Consider the following 15,286-nt stretch of genomic DNA (forward strand, 5'->3'; position numbering starts at 1 on the left):
GTCGGGTTGTCTTCAGTAGGGGGAGCGTCCCTGTCTAGGTCAAAATGAACTCTAACTTCTGGTCCTTTTGTATCTGGGGTTTTGACCAGGGGTAACCCATTGTGATTCCTCTCCCCTCCAATGTTCCCAGTGGAAAATGTAAGAGGATGGTTCTTTTGTGTGCTTAGAAGTTACCATTTTCTGAACACATTAGAGGTTAGAATGTTAGGTTTCTCTGTTTGGTTTATCAGAGCTCAAGAGGGAAATAGCTTTCTCCCCATCTACCCCCTCTCCCCCCAAACTGCCACAGTACAATTGAAGGCAGTTTTGCCCCCGGAAAGGCAAACTGGTGGCTGGAGAACAGCTGTTTCAAGACTCGTGAGCCCCAAACAGCAGAAGGGCGGGCTATACAGAGGTGAGTAAATTGTTGACAGCTGTAGCAAGAATCAGAAGGGTGGTGGGATTTTCAAGGTGGCAGGAAGGTAATCTCATTAAGATTTTGAAGACTTGTCTGGTTCCCTCATAACTGTCTACCCATCCTTGTGAAATCCAGGGCTCACTGGGGAAGCCTCAGCCTCAGAGATTTGGATCCTTCAAACGAGATTCACGAGGGTGAGCCACCCTCTTCAGAATACTCGAATCCTTTGATTCCATGAGTTGTGGGCTGTGGTCATCTTTGGCCCCTCCAAAGAGCCTCTGGGCATAAATCCCAGGGACACACAGTAAACCCAGTGGAAGCAGAGAGGGGAGAAAATGAAGAGAACCTTCCTACTTACAAATGTCTGCTCTTGGCAAGGTGTACAATGGTAGGAAATTGAATTTTTTTCAGTCTTAGAGTAAGGCTCATTGTTTTAAAGTACTCGAGGGCCAAGATAAATCTTAGAGGATGATTGTTCCTGATTTCTGCAGGTCACCAAGCACCCTGGCTTTGTCCTGGAACTCCAACAGAAAGTGAGCATATCTTTAATTAAAGCCCATTGATTCTGCAGGGGCATTATGGGGCCTCAAGGGTGGACCTGGCCCAGTATGTCACCCTGGTGGGCACTACTCCAGTGTCTCTGGGGGATGACAGTCAATCCTCTGCTTGACTAACTTTCAACAAAAGTTGCCCAGTGCATTCCATTATGGGCAGTTCAAGGGTTTAGAGGACCATTTCTTATTTTGAGCTGAAACCTGCTTCCTTGAAATTTTTGCTCACTAATGCCAGTTCTGCCCTCTGGAACTATACAGGATAAATATAATCCCTTTTTCAGATGAAAGCTCTTCAGAGAGTTGAAGCTGGTGATCATGTTCCCTAAGTCTTCCTTTGTACAAGATACGCATGCCAAGTGCGGCATGGTATCGACCTCCCTCACCATCTACCATGACATCATCTGGGTGTTCAGCATTTGCACCAGTCAGAATCCAGAAAGGAAGCTAGAAATACTCTTGACAGTTCCAATGGAGGGAAATTGATGCAGGAGCCTTTTACCCAGCTACAGAAGGGCTGAGGGACCAAAAAGGCAGGTGTGAGATAACCCAGAAGTTAGTAACTACAGGAAACGGCTACCATCCCGAGAGCAGGAGGATGAATGAGAGGAATAGCCCCAGAGCCCAGAATCGCAGAGGACGGCCACCCCGGGGGCCATGGTGAAGGTCCCACGGCAGTGCTGGAACCGCTGAAGGGGCGCTGTCCTACAGGTGCCGGGACCGGCAAGGCTGTGTCAGCACTCTTGAACTTGCAGCCAAGTAAATCCCATTTACATAAAACAGGGGAGGCCAAACCTGTTTTTTTTTTTTTTTTTTTTTTTAAATGAGTGTTTGACTGGAGTTCAGGTCTTCAGTGGGTCTATTTTTTTCTTTCTTTCCCCACATCCTGCCCCTTTCTTCTGGCAACAGGGCCCTTCCTTTTCCCCTGGGGAAATGACCCTCTTCCTTCCACATGACCCCAACAATCCTAATCACAGGACAGGGGTCACATGAGACAAGATTTGAAACTCGGGCAGAGACACTGAAGGACAGGTGGCCAGGGGAACTGAAGACGCTGGTGGCCTTTCCCTCCAGAACCAGTGTCTCAACTCCCTGCTGGGATCCCTCGGACTGTGGGCCTTCCCCAGACTTGGCTGTTTGCCTTTTCCACTATTGAAAGCACTAGGCAGTATCCTTCCTAGAAAGCTCTTTTTTTGCTTAGCCAGCCAGGGTCTATTTCTTTTGCTTACAATCAAAGAACCTGGAAAGGTAGGTAGTCTTTACCTGCATGCCCAAAGGCAGCAAGACAACATCTCGCTTGGGGGAGCTCTGTCGAATTCTGACTCTAAAACCATCACACCAGCTCTCTCTCCATCTTTTTGTCATCACAAACATTAGAAGCAACATGAATGATTGCCAGCCTGGAAAGTAAACTTCTCGTGGAGTGCTGAAGAGCACTGTCCATATTGCTGTGGAGTTCCAAAATCTGTGATGCAGATGTATGTATGGAAATCAGGTCTGGAAAAAGGTTTTGAAGTGACTACTTTGATTTGGTCATATTGAAATGGGTGCATCAAAATATAAAAACATCTTTTTCTTATTCCCTGGCAACGTGAATAATGAACATCGCAAAGCCTCATCCCAGCCCTGGGTTTGACCTTCCTGCACCTCTAAAATTCACTCAGAAATGGGATGAAGGTCAGGAAGGGAATGTGTATGTAATTATGTTAATTAGCACTTTAGAAAAATTCCTTAGAATTAAATCATCTTACAGGGCTGTCAAAATATCTTCAAAACAGTTGCATCAAAATATCATGCACCTGATTTCTGTATATCCCCATGAGTCATAATAAATGTGCCAAATATATAGTTTTTGCAAGAAGAGGATGCCCCTGCCCCCTTCACCACACACTATGATTCTGTGAAACTGATTGTAGAATTGAGTTTATAGACAGCATATACATGCAGTCATTCAACTAGTTAAGAAACTTCTTTACTTAACCATCATTCAGTCAATGTTTATCTGTATTGTTTGTCCATAGGGATGGTTTGACAATAGTGTCTGAAAATCTTGACTCAGAAAAGTGTTGACTTTTCCTTGATAACTTCTCAACATAGAAATAAGATTAGTTTGGTAAAGCTTGTTTTATAGGGATCATATTGGTACGTGATTATGTTTAACTGTGATCTTTTAAATATTAAAAGACATTTACTTTCTTAAAAATTGGCCAGGTCTTGATTTCCATGAGGGAAGCTGTAAAAAGAGGAGTCCAGGAAGACTATTAGCCAGCTTCTCAGCCCTCAAAGCCATGCCATGCACATCCTCCAAAATGGCCTCACTTGGGCTCTAGCCACGTGGTTACCTGCTCCTCAGATCTGTTCATCTTTTGCTATGGCCCCCCCCCCCAGACAATATGATGGAACATTCCATGAATTTCATTGCATTAAGTCCTCAAAGACAAATGAGTTTCTGGAAAATACTAAGAAAAACACTCATCTTTAGGTAGCACGCTCTGATTTGGTTGGATTCTGGAGTATGGAATTTAGAGGCAAAACGAATACACTGTTTCATATTTGGAAGTCTGATAGTTTGGCTCCCTGAGCAAAGGAGTTCAGAAAGGTTTGGCCAAAAATAAGGAGTGCCAAGAACAATTTCTTAGTCCAAATTTGGCTTTCATTGACAAACGAGAGTTTGAGATGATTTATGTGGTACCATAATGCAAAATAGAAAAAAAAAAAAACCCAAAAACCAAAAAACCAGAAGAGTCCACGAACCAGTTATTTTCCAGAATGAAACCTGCTGGACCAGCTCTGTTGGTTGACACATTTAAAATGGCGGGTGACGCCCATGTGGATTTAGGCGACTCACAACTGGTTGGAGCTCTCCACCCAGAGGACAGAGAACTGGGCAGAGTTCATGATCTTTGGTGAAATGACAGTGCAGATGCCCATGCAGCTGGGGGACATCAGTCTCCTGAAGACCTCGCACTTGTGGTGACTGTTTGGGAAAATGTGGACTTCCAAGCGTCAAAGCAAAGCATGCTTCTAATTCCTACATCATTTTCACCATTGAAACTTTTCTGCTGAAATGCAAAGCATTTCATTAACTGCTCTGAGATGTGTCTGCTTAGTGGCTTAGATTCTCCCAAGAGACCTCACTTTTATTTGAAAGCAGTGGTAAGTTGATGAGCTGTGTCCTTGCATTTCTGAAAGCCACCTCTGTCCTTTGTCACCACTACTTCAGGAGAAACTTCTGTTCCTTTCCCCCACAGCATTTCAGTGTCTGTTTTACATGAGAAACACTTGCCACTGCTTCATGATCTTGATTTTTTTCATTTGTTTCAAAATAACTCTTCTTTTGTATTTTGACAACCTTCTGGTTTATGGGATTTTTTTTCTATTCAAACAATGATGTGACATTTCCATACCTGTGACAATATTTTAACATTATTTGTAATCCATATCTACCTTTTCATCATGTCTATTTTTTTGAGATTTTTTAAAAAACAATTTTCCTTTTTTTTTTTTGCCCAGTGAAGTTTATATTGTTATATCAAATGTGAATCATAAAAATATTACATCAAATATATTTACATTGGAAAAGCACAGTGTCACCTGTTTTAAGTATGGTCTTCACATTATTAGTCACTCTAACTTGGAAAATAATGTGATTAAGTCTTCGTTGGTAAAAAAAAAAAACTTCAGAAGACTTGTTGGTTTATATGCTGAAATGTGTACATTCAGAATTAATTTGGCTAATTTTTACTTCATTTTAAATCACTAGTTCACAAAGATACTTGGGACATCTATTTGTTTTAAAGAGATCTTTATGCTTGTGGAAATGCTTGCCCGAGGCAAAGTCCACACAGCCGTAAAAGATATTGCCTGGTCCTGGTACTTTTCACTTTCTGTAATCCATCTGTTCCTTGTTTTTAAAAATGAGACTATGTTCCTGTTCTCTAAAATCCGCCCAGATCTGTCACTGCAGCTGCTCCCCCCGCCCCACCTTCCTCTGTGGAGGGGCATGTGGTTCACCTGGGTCTGTGGACTTGAATTCATTTGAGGGGCTTGGTGTTTTCTTATTGTCTCCTTGTGCATCTCAGGTTTCAACTTTCTGCTAGCCATATTTGTTCTAGCCTTCCCAGCTTAAAGATCACTTTCCTTGACAGAGAAAACAATGTAGAAGTTGAATCGTCCTGTTTTTCTCTGTTAGCTTTCAACATGACACCACCTGCCCCTGAGCATCGGGCCCTCCTTCCTCATTCTTCCTGCTGTGAATACACCTCAAAGCCTCCTTTCAGTGCCCTGACACTGTCTTTTTAAGCCTCAGGGAAATCTCAACTCTGTTTTTCCTGGTATCATCATGACTGGCTAGGATTCCTTGGTTATAAGTGCATACTTTCCTATTTCAGACATTTAAAAAAAAAAATCTGAGATCACTAGAGAGCTCTCTGCATAGTTTTTGTTTGTTTGTTTGCTTTTTTTTTTTTTAAAGATAAGTTCCTTTTTTGTTCGTGACCTATGTCATTTGTTGTTATGGACTAAATGTTTGTGTCCCCTAAAACTCATATGCTGAAATCTATTTCCTAATATGATTGTATTTGGAGATGGAGCCTTTAAGGGGTGATTACATCCTGAGGGTGGAGCCCTCATGAAGAGGATTAGTGCCATTACAAGAGGAGGCCAGAGAGCTGGAACACTTTCTTTGTGTCATGTCAGGATGCAATGAGAGGTCAGCAGTCAGCAACTCAGAAGAGAGTTCTCACCAGAACTCAACCATGCTGGCACCCTGACCTTTGTCTTCCAGGACTGTGAGAAATAAATTTCTGGTGTTTATAATCCACCCAGTCTGTGGTATTCCATTATAGCAGCCCAATGAACTAAGATATGGATGACTTTTTGGATAGAATTTATTTCTGTGAACCTTTCCTCTTTCAGACATTTTAACTTTTATAGTATCACCAAGGAGTCATACCTACCTTTCCTCTGAACTTTTACAAATGATTTTTCCCCCTAAAGTCTAGAAGTTATGTCTAATTATGGCCAATGCTTTCCTTCCTTCTCTGGCTGTTAATAGTTCTACTGTGGTGACAGTTATTTTATCCAAGTGTTCATTTGACTATACCAGGCTGGTTGTGCATAGTGGTTAGTAAGAAGGCTGCAGGTCATAGCTGAAAGGGCAGGGACCTCTGAATTTGGCAGATCTGGGTTCAAATCTCCACAGACCTGCTGATGATCTTGAACGATTTACTTGTCGGACTCATAAGGTGAAAAATTGGGTCAATTATACAGCTTTGCAAGGGTGCTTTTCAAATCATAAAGAATGCACAATGCCATGAACCATTGTTATTACTGCCTGAATAGTGTTTTTCAACTTCTAGGAATCTTTTCTTGCTCTAGTATTTGTGCTAATAGATGTGTGTGAGTTGGTAGCGTAGCGTGAGTAAGTTAAAGCTACCATAGGTAACATTAGGTTGATGAAAAGACGTATCGGTGGCAAACAGCATACTGGTTGAGCACACAGGTTCTGAAGCCAAACTGTGTGACTCGGAGTCCTGTTGTGCCACACAATAGCTTTCTGATCCTGAGCAAATGGCTGGAACATTCTGGGTTCCCACTTTTTTATCTATAAAACAACCCTGATGCATGGAGTTCTTAAAAGAGTTAAATGAGTAAATACACGTAATTGCTTAGAACATCACCTGGCACATAGCCAGCACTTAATAACGTGAGCGCTTACTGATACCATGCTGAGGATGGCACTGTCTGAACACAGAGTCAGAAGCACCAGCTTTCCCATGTCAACCAGAGTATCTGAAACACAACTGAGAAACCCTCAGAGATCAACAAGGCTACAGAAATGAACAAAAGAAAGTTACTGAAAAAATATTGACAGGAAAGCTGAGATTACTGTCATTCCACTAGCAAATATATGGACACTTTTGGAGGGAGTGGTTTCAGAGTCATGAGGCTACAAAAGATTGGTTTCTAAGGGCAGCTGAACATTTACCATCAATTTTGGGGGGGCATCTCACTGAATCCCTGGAGCCCTCGTCTTACTGGGCTCTGCAGGTGCCCCCTTGCCCTCTTAGGGAACTGGGGATGTGGACCATTCTCCATGATGGCTTGTCAGTGAACACACCGGTGGGCAATTATACATCTTTATAGATGCTTCTCTCCCTCTTTGTGTTTTGGCAGTCAATCTGTCCAGCTTTTAAAATATGGGTCCTCATATTGTGAGGTTAAAATCAGGGAGAGTTGCAAAGAGGAGAGGCAGTTAAAACAAGGTCAGTGACCTTCAGGACAATTCCCGAGACTCTAAGGGAACAAAACACTGCTCAGAGTTGTAATAAACATGTTTTCAAGTTTGAGGAGCTCTCCTCGGGGAATGAGGTTGTTTGCCAGACAGAAAAGGGATAGATGAACATTTCTCTCTCATCCCTCAGTCTCAGAGTTACTCAGGCAGTTGGCTCAGAAACTGACAACCTAACGCCCTCTACTTTCAAAACATAATTATTGATGCACCCAATGAATACCAAGTCCTTCACCACATATGGTCTTTCTGACTTGTCTCTTTCAACGTAACGGACGGAGCAGATCCCCCAGATCTCCAGTCAGCCCAGCTCATCGGCGTGGCTCCCAGTAGAGGGAGCACACTGGCACCGGACTGTCAGGGTCTAAATCCTGTCTCCATCACTTCATACTGGTTACATCTTGGCCAAGCTGAGCCTGGTAATAATAATAATACTTCACCCCAGATGTTTGTGTGAAGATTAAATGAGTTAACACTGTGACTGGCACACAGAAAGCACCCAGCAAAGTTAGCTTTATCCTTTGAGGGCTATCAAGGAATTGGTGATTATAAGCCAAGAAACTTCTCTTTGTTCATGAATTCCTCTCTCTGCCTTCCACAAATATTCTTGTTTATCAAAAGTAATTTTCGAGGTAGATTTGGGGGAGAGTCTAGTTGGTTCAACATATGAGGTGGGATGAGTTCAGAATTCTGTGGACTCTTCAGAGTTAATTCAAAACTCTTATTTCTCTAGGAGCCTCTCCAGTGACTGAACTGTAGCGTGTGAGTCTCATTCCTGGCTGCCCTTTGCACGGCACGTGTAGCCCAAACCTCAGAGGTTGCCAATTGATTTGCATCGTATTTTGTATTTCTTTCCCCTGTTTCATCTGAATAAATCTTTTGTTCTGAAGTGTATTGCCAGATCATTGGGAGACAATATATACTCTGGATTTTTTAGTATAATGGATACATTTTTTTCTCTTGCATAATCTGTTTGGAATATAAAAGGCAGATTGTTTGGTGTAATTTTTAAAAGTGGACAAGCATTGAGTCAGGTTGCCTGCATTGAGGCCTGGCTCCTCCCCTTACTTTGCTCCATGACCCTAGGCAAATTCTCTAAGCTCTCTGAACCTTGCCTACTTCATCTATAATATGAGAATGATGGAGAGGAATTAAGTGGTATAAACCACATGCTCAAGTGCCTGGATTAAAGTAGCTACTAGACAGATGTTGGCTTATAACCAGTATCAGTGGGCCCCCTCCTCTCTATCCGACAGACAACCTGAGCTCCACCCACCTTCTTGGGTCCTTAATTAACAGCTAATTAGTGATCAGTTTCTGATATCATTTTGTATCAGCCTTGGGTTTTGATTGGACTCCCAAGACCATTTTTAAGGCCATTCTCAATTCTCAGGGGTTCTTAATCTGGGTAATGTAGAAATACTGCCTGAGTGCATATTAAAAATGCAAATTCCAAAATCCAACCATGAATGATCCTGATTATTTAATTCCAAGGAGGGGCTCAGGAACCTGCATTTTCAGCAAGAACTAGGTGATTGCACCGGGTGATTGTAAGCACTGCAGGAACCACACTTTAAAAAATTGCTGGTGAGGTTATTATGTCCTATAAATAGACTCCTCACCTGTTCCATCCCCAGATGCCTCCTAAGCAGGGGTTCTTGACCTTGAGTGTGTCCTCAGGCTCTAGCACCCCTCTGAGCTCCCTGAATTTGAAGGCAAGTCACATGTATGTGCATTTCTTGGGGGGAGAAGTTTGACCTACAGCTTTCATTTTACAAATGTTCAGGAGCCCTCTATCCCACTGCCCCCTCCCACCCAAACCAAAACAAACTTAAGAACTGCATCTCCTAGCTCCAGGATGTTTTCCTCCCCAGCCCTCAGTGTCTTTCTCTAATAATCAACCAAACAGAGATGTGTCAACAACTAGCCTGTAACCTCATGGACTGATCTCACTCCAAAATCTCTTTGGTTTTTATTGCTGTCAGGTGGTTTTTACCTTGCCGGGCAGAGCTGCAGGCCACAGACAGGAGCAGGGCATGCAGATGTGGCTCAACTGGCTTCTCTTCAGCTGCTCGCCCATTGGTTTGTGCCCCTGCTGAGCACAAGTCTTGGAGAAGCCCTGCTGTGGCTCTTGTGTGGGCCTAGTAGGTGCCCAAAGATGGTGGTCTGTCAGGTCTTCTCTGGGTTGAAAGTGGTTTGTGAAGGTCCACTGTCAGGTGATCTGGTTTTTTTTTCCCCACAAGAAGTGCACAGAGTGTCTCCACAGGGGTCTAACCCATCTACCCTGGGGGAAGTCTGAGCCCCCTCTTTGGCATGGTTATTCTCTCTCTGGGGAACCCAACCACACTGCGGCTCCCTCGGGCACTGAGATTAAAAACCAAGCTAAGTTCTCCCTTTGTCCTTACCAGGGAACACAATCTGAACAAACCAGGTTCCTGGGGGATGGTGGAGAGCTTACTTGCTGCCTGGACCTACAATCCCCTAAATTTCACTTTCTCTGCTGTAAGCTTGTGGGGTTGAACCACTCCCCCCACCGCCACCAGCCCCATAATGATTAAGTACTTTGTCTCCTAAGCTCTTCTCTTGATAGAGGAATATTGAAATCACCCCTCCACCAGCACCATTACTACCAATGCCTCATTCTCCATTTAGGAGAATCTTGTTTCCCCTCTAAGGACCTTTTACCCCGTCCCAGGCTTTGGGACATGTAAAAATGGCTCAAGGGAATTTGCTGATGATACCTGCAGGCATGTGTTCTTCCTCTGGGCAGGCCCTGTTTGTCCCAGTCTTTGGACCTGATTACATCTGGGTTTCATGATGCATGGTACCGGGGACAGGGTGGTGTGGAGAGGGGCAGTGGGATATGGTGTGGTCCAGCAGCTCTGCTGATGGTCGTTGTGATCTCTGAGCCCACCCAAGTGGCCACTTTGTAAGTCCCTTTTTGTCCTTCATTCTCGTGATGAAATCCTCCCTGGAGAAGCCCAGCATTTATTCCTATACTGCTAGTGTCTACCTGGCTGGTAAAAATGGCACACTGAGTCCAGAAACAGTGAAATGCCTTTTGTATTCACTCCTATCCCCCCAATTATTCTGTTCTCCTGCCTAGAAGCTTATTTTATGAAGAGCTTAGCAGCCCTGGGCTTTGGAGGAAAGCAGGCAAATATGGTGAGATGAAATGCTGGCAGCAGCAGACGGCAGAAAGAGTTTCCTTGAAATTCACATAGCAGTTGCTTCTGGTGGGGTTTTGTTATTAAGCTTTTTTCCATCATTTGACTGGATAGGTCTGTCCTCATGCTCACTTATCATGTGCTAAAATCATCTTGCTATTAATATCTGAAACAAGGAGCTGTTCATTATACCAATTAGAAATATAGCCATATGGTCCCATGTGTAATTGGCAACTCAGTTGTGTAGATGTGGCCTTTGTGTTTGGAGGGAGTGAATGTTCACCTTATCCTAAAAAAAAAATGGTATGTTTTGAGCTTTAAGGCTCCTGCCAACCATTTTTGGAGGGGAGGATAAGGTGAGCCTTTTCAGGAGCCAAAAGTATTGATCTTCCAATTGACTTCAATGATGTTATCCTTATCTTAGGCCCAGAGGTCCTGGGTCTAATCCGTATTTTACAACCACTGAAACCTAGCACCCTTGTATTAAGCCATCTCTGCTCCCTCCCTCTGTGAATGTGTGATTTTTCATTTCCAACTTCCAGTAAGAGGAATCAAAGGCCATCAAGTTCTTTGGAGATTGAATTCAAATTATTCTTAAACCTCTACTCTCCCCTCCCAGCCAAAGTAGAATTCTTCACTGCCATCATCATCGGCCCCGATATTACCACCAGCTTCCTGCTCTATGGTTCTTACTGTCGGTGTTGATTCACTCCACGTATGGCAGAAATGGTGTCATATTATGTATTTTTCTCTATTACCAGATCAGGAATCTTGGAATGCCAAAGGCACAAAGGGACACAGAAAAGTCATCTAACCCATTTTCTGCTTTTCAAAAAAGAAATGTTCAAACTATATGAAGGACTTTATTTTCAAGCAAAATTTTTTTTTTCTTTTTTTTTTTTTTATGATGAGATGGCTAGTGAAAGGGCAATGGACATCAACAGGAAGTTGAAATGAAATGCCTTCTCTTTTTTTCATAGAATCTTTAGTTAGTAGTGAAGGACCTTCATGCTAGGGGGAAAGACCATCTCAGGTGATTTTGTGAACACAGCAATAATCTCTCCGTTGAAGAAGGATGTGCAGTGAACCTGATTATTTCTCAAAGAACTGTCATTTTTCCCAAGAGCTGGCATTTTCAGCTTCTTGAAGAACACCAACCACTGTTATCACAGCTCTAACTTGAGCAATCAATCAGGGGTTTGAAACATTAAACTCGAATATATAATTTCAAAGGGGATAATTTTAGCAAAATTCACCCCGAATTGAAACAGCTTCAGTCAGCCCTTCTCCAACAAGAGGGTCACTGCCTGCTTTTCTTGGCAATGACATTCCCTCCCTGCGCTCACCCTGTCCTCCTTGTCAGCCAGAGGAAAGGAGGCACCAGGCCATGGATTTATGAGATTCCCTGAAAAGAATACTCAGATACCTTCCAGAATAGGCAAGTACAGGCTGCTTGGGAGAACTCCCAAGAGGGAGAACTGACTGCCTCTTCTTGCATTGCTATGCAAGCTGCAATCCAGAGCAGGGATGATGCAAGTAGAAAAGGTGGTTGGCAATTTACTTCTCACTCTATCAGATACCATGAATGATGCAGCCTCTGCTCTGGAAACCCAACAAACCAGTTTAAATTTAAATTCATTAGCTAACATTGTCTTGGCTAATCACATAGCCCTTAATTTCTTCATAGCTGGCCAAGAGGAAATTTATGCTGGAGCAAACACTTCTGGCTGTACCTACGGACATCCATAATTAGGCTCCATTTGTATCTCAAGAGAACACCATTTGGAACTTGGGACATGTTTTCGTTGCCTACATTTGGTAACCTAGGTCCCTGTCTTTATCAATCACAGCTTTAGCCTCACTGCATCTTGGTGGCCTTCTGAGTAAGAAGGATGAACAACCCCCACTTCCCAACAGCATCCACAGCAGCGCAAAGCCCCATGTCCTTGTAGAATCCCCAAATCTCCTAAGAGAAGCCCACGTTCTATAACCTGTCCCTTCTAACACCCTCTTTTTGAGGTCCTCTACAATTCCCCATTGTGTGCATTCTCCCTGTTACAACAAGTTAGCACACCTAACTTTGTTAAATTGCAAGTATGTTTCTGGTGGCCTTTGCCTGAAGAGCATTGACATCTTCTTGTTCTATTTCACATCTCGGTAAATGTCATCCTAATCTCACTCATTCTATTAAATGTACAGGAATCATGCAGACATACTTGACATCTTCCTTCCAACCTCCTACCACATCAGTCACAAATCCTGATGATTTAACTTCATAAATAGCTCTCTTAACCATTTCCTTCTCTACATCTTCAAAACAGCCTCGGTGGTCCAAGGGGCAAGCCCCTCTCATTTTTTCTACTCAATAGTATCTTGGCTAGTCTTCCTGCAGCTCCCTTGACATTCTCCAAAGTTTTCCACAATGCAGCCAGAGTAATCTTCCTTAACTAGAAGCCTTAAAGAGTTATTCTCATGTTGAAAGCACTTTAGTGCTTCCCAATGCTCTTAAAATAAAGCCACAGTTACTTGAAATGTCTCAAAAGGCCGTAAAAAGTCTGACCAATTCTTACCTTCTCAGCCTCCTCTCATGTCATTCCCCTCGTCTTTCTGGTCCAGCCAGGTGGGCCTTCTCTCATTTCCTTGAACGCCGCATGCTCCCTGCTACCACAGGGTCTTTGTAATGACATCTCTCTGATGTTCCCTCCCCTACTTCACCTCTCAGATCTCAGTCCAATTGTGTCTCCAGGTAGCCTCCTTTGACCACCCTGAGTGAGCCAGTTCATCTTACTTACATCTCATAGCACATGCATCTCTGTGATGCCCTTCACATATCTGTAGTTCTATTTGTATTGGTGTGATCGGGTCTTTGACTAATACCAGTCTCCTCCATAAAACTCCTCACACATAGTAGGTGCTTAATAAATATTTGTGCAGGGAGTGATGGGTCCCTGTTCTGCCTCTGGTGAGCTGACTCATTTTGAATACGTCATTTAAGCCTATGCACTGTCTCAGTCTCCTCGGGCTGCCATAACCGAACCACGTACCACTCGCTTGGTGGCTAAAACCACAGACATTTGTTTTCTCACAGGTCTGGAGACTGGAAGTCTAAGGTCAAGGTGCCACCAGGGCTGGTTTCTGACGAGGGCTCTTTTCCTGGCTTGTAGATGGCCACCTCCTTCCTGTGTCATCTGGGCATAGAAAGAAAAAGGGAGTGATCACTGGTATCTTTTCCTCCTCTTACAAGGATACCAGTCCTTTCAGGTTAGGACCCTGCCATGAATGACCTCATTTAACCTGTATTAGCTGCCTAAAGATCCTATCTCTGAAGATAGTTGATTAAGGGTTAAGGCTTCAACAGTTGATTAAGGGTTAAGGCTTCAACATATGCACTTTGGGGAGACACAGTTCCGACCACACCCTTAACCCTTGGATTCCTCACCTCTAACAGGAATGAGGGCCTGTCCCTGGGAGATGTTATGAAGGCAAAATGGGACACTGTATGTGAAAAAGTCCCTTAATACAAAGTGCTGACCCATGAGGGGAGGCAGGTGTCCCCTCTTGGATCAAGAAGGATTGTGGCTAATGCCCTCTCCGTGCTGAGAAAGTTTATAGGTGAGAAAGCTTATATCTCATCTGTATAAGACGGGTGAGGATTGTTTTAGTTCAATATCAGAAACATAACAGGTAGAGCTGAGGTGTTTGAGGAAGGGCTAGGCTTCTTGGAAGCTGTGAGTCCTCACTCCGGTGCAGCTTCTGCAGGGCATTCTGCAGAGCAAAAGGCTGGACCAGGAGTCTTCCAAACTCTCTTTGAACTTCAAGCTTGTGCCTTGTACTGAGTTACATGTTGCCTTGACCGTAAGGAATGCGCCCTGCACTAATCTTCTCTGAGCATGTCTATTAGACATTGGGGAACTTCCAGAAAGTGATAGATAGTGAATTAATATTTTATGCTTTGCAGGCTACGTGGTCTCTTTTGCAACTGCTCAGCCCTGTCATTGTGGCAGGAAAGCAGCCTAAGACACTGTGTAAAGAAAACTTTGTGGCTGTGTTCTAATAAACCTTTACTTATGGGTACTGGAATTCATATTTCATATGATTTTCACATGTCATGAGATATTCTTCTTCTTTTGATATCTTCCCCATCCATTTAGAAATGCAAAGCCCTTTCTTCTCTGGTGAGCCTACGAAAAACGCAGTGGGCTGCGTTTGGCCCCGGCCCATAGTTTGCCAACCTCTACTGTTCATTAACTCAGAACTTGAAATACTATAAACTTCCTGGCTGTCCTTAGACCGCCAAGCTGCACTGATTTTTCAGGCCTGGTTGAAAACATCTATTCTTCTCTAATTTGACTCACTGGCTAGGCAGAACATTTACTTTATTGTTTCCATAAGTTTCATTTTACTGCTGGCTGTGAAAAAATTACTTACCCATTTGCCAGGTTGCAGCAGCTGATGCTAAGGCTCTCAGGCCAAGCCTGGCCCTTTCCACTGTCTTTCTGCTTCTGGGAAGCCTTCATTCTGCCATATTCTCCAGGCCCCTCTGCTGCGGCCAATGCCAAGCCCCCAACCTGTAAACCAGCCTCTTCCAATAAGTGTTTCCAATCTCTAGATTTTAAAAATACCCCAGTGCCATATTTAGATTCAATTACAAAGCACAGACGTGCATGTAGAAGGAGAGGGTAAAAAGGAACTGATGCTCCACCAGCAGCTCTTAGGCCACTTGGCATGGATACTCCATCCATAAGAACTCTGGGTAAATGACATTGTCACATTTCCCCAGTAGCCTCAAATTAGAGAGCACATAGGCGTCTTCAAATGCCCAGCAGACATAACTCTTCCATGGGTATTTTTAGTGCATATTATTTGGTGATCAAGAGAT

The 15,286-nt window shown here is 43.4% G+C and overlaps 1 long non-coding RNA gene and 1 pseudogene across 1 annotated transcript in view; both read left to right on the forward strand.

The window, feature by feature from the left end:
* The window catches only part of LOC135319511 (uncharacterized), a 120,072-nt gene that overhangs the window by 33,925 nt on the left and 70,861 nt on the right, over positions 1 to 15,286 (forward strand). The gene's annotated exons all lie outside the window — the stretch shown is intronic.
* LOC105103443 (protein NipSnap homolog 3A-like) lies at positions 3,146 to 4,014 on the forward strand (annotated as a pseudogene).

The sequence above is a fragment of the Camelus dromedarius genome, chromosome 28 (genome assembly GCF_036321535.1).
Source record: "Camelus dromedarius isolate mCamDro1 chromosome 28, mCamDro1.pat, whole genome shotgun sequence".
Taxonomy (NCBI): Eukaryota; Metazoa; Chordata; class Mammalia; order Artiodactyla; family Camelidae; genus Camelus; species Camelus dromedarius.